The sequence below is a fragment of the Anoplolepis gracilipes genome, unplaced genomic scaffold, assembly GCF_047496725.1.
Source record: "Anoplolepis gracilipes unplaced genomic scaffold, ASM4749672v1 Contig18, whole genome shotgun sequence".
NCBI classification, from domain to species: Eukaryota; Metazoa; Arthropoda; class Insecta; order Hymenoptera; family Formicidae; genus Anoplolepis; species Anoplolepis gracilipes.
Genome location: NW_027328669.1, coordinates 99,940 through 102,331, shown reverse-complemented (window position 1 = coordinate 102,331; position 2,392 = coordinate 99,940).

Here is a 2,392-nt window from a genome sequence, read left to right as displayed (position 1 = left end):
TTTGCTTTTTTTATATAAATTCATTGCTCCCTTTTTTACACAGAATATCCAAATAAAATATAAAATAATTTATAAGAAAAAGGACATTTTATATATTTGTAAAAAAATTTATTAAGATAAGATAAATCTTAATAATACATTTATATTTAATTAGATACAGCTTAGATATTTTGTTTAATTATACATATATATAATTACAGGACATCTAAGTATGAAATTATACAGTGTTTTATTTTAATCACTAGACAATCACTTATCATTTTAATCCACTAGACAAATATTTAAAAAAATATGGAAAATGTGGAAAACGTTTCAGATAAAAGTTGTTTGGCTCAAAGGGAGACATAAGATGGTGCTATTGATTTGACGTTTTTAAATGGAACTACCTAATTTTTTTTTTTATATAAATTGATTTTATATAAATTCATCACAATATTCTGTATAAACAGTTATAAAAGTGTATGATGGCCAAAAATTCAATAGTTTATGAGACATTTCATATCTTAATTTGACAATTTTATATAAACTATAAAATACTTTGTAAAATATTTATTTTGTGATTATTTTGCTTCAAAACTTTTATCTACAGGATAATAAGAGGAATCAATTTGAATATATAAATATATATATATATATTTACCTATATATTATATAAAAGTATTCAGAACGTGTTCTTATCAATAATTGCGTGCATTAAACATATCGTTCATACTTATATTTTTAGAATTTCAAAATTAAATATAACGTACACAGAAAAAAAAATATTCTTATTTTAGCAATATCTTTAGTTTCAAAATGTAAATCTTGAAATGAGATTATATTGCGTTAAACAAAGAAAATTTGCTTGGATAAAGAATTTTATATAGTTCATCCATCAAAAATACATTCTTGTTATTTAAGAATAATTTTCTTGAATGGAGAGGAAAAAATATTGGATAGAAAATAACACATGTTCAAATCGAAGATTATAATTTTTTTTAGAGTTAAAATAATTATTTTATTCTTGAAATGACCATTGTAGTATTGAAATAAGATTATATTTTTGAAATTTAAAATTTTTAAATTCTAAGAAGATTATAAATTGTTGCGTATATGTGAAACAATGAACGAGTTCATATGTGTATGTAAGTTTTGATTTGACACTTACTTTTTTTTTGCGTATTTACCGATAAAGGCGCGTATTTGAATATTAGCCAAAGTTTATAACATCATTATAGTATATAAATTAGTAGACGAACATAATGTCAAATATAAAATTTTGTTACATTTTTTAAATATTTTCAAGATTATTTTCTTCTATTATTAAGAATTTTTTATACATTTTTTTATATATTTTTATAATTTTTGAATCTTTATAAATATTTATATAAATCTTTAAATAAATATTAAAAGACAATTTTCTTTTTTGAAGATTTACAATTTATAATTAATACTACTAATGATTAAAAATTAATATTGATATTTCTTGTCTGCAACGAAATGTAAAAAAGATAATCATATGCGCGCGCAGGCAAAAATTTTTTTTAAACCGATTAGTTCTACTATATATACGCTATTCATTTAAGTTTCAGACAGCACGTGATATATTCAAAAATAAATACTATTCATAAATATTTTTACTATTTATGTTTTAAAATATTATATAAATATTTTATATACACATTTTATACCTTAGATCTACACTAATAAAGACAAAAAGATCATAAAAACTGTATTTAATATACTAAAATAGATTAAATATTGTATATATTTATGGTAGTAAAAAGATGATAAATATTTGTAATAATATTTTGTAAATATTTCTCAAATATTTGCTGAAATATTTATAATAAATCTTTATGATTTTTTAAATTTAAGATTACAAAAATATTTACGAATTAGTCTGATAAATATTTAAAATATTTAAGTAATTATTACAATAATTATTATTATATATACAAATATTTAAATAATTATAAAATTTTTTATAAATATTATATTATATTTTATTTAATATTGTGTGCTGTCTGGGATATCTATTGAATAAAAAGGGAATTAGATTTAATATATATAATATTTATTATATATATACAAAGCGCGCGACATTTTAAAATATTTTGCTATTTAACCACCCGATCCATCAAATTACGTTCAACAGGTGCTTTTCACCTTTCCTCGAGTCACATTCTTTATGATCTCCCTTTATAACAAGTAGTTTTATTGGTTCGAGATACCAGTCTTCGGGTGCGTTCGTCTTATATAGTGTAACATTATCGCAGCACCTCGCGCTACGCGTTTTTAAATAAAAAAATCACATATTTATTATTTGGCGCAATCCTTTTGTGACGGCATTATATCACTCTAATTGCCGTTATAGTAAACTCTAGAAAAAAAAATAAAAATACTTTTGCAG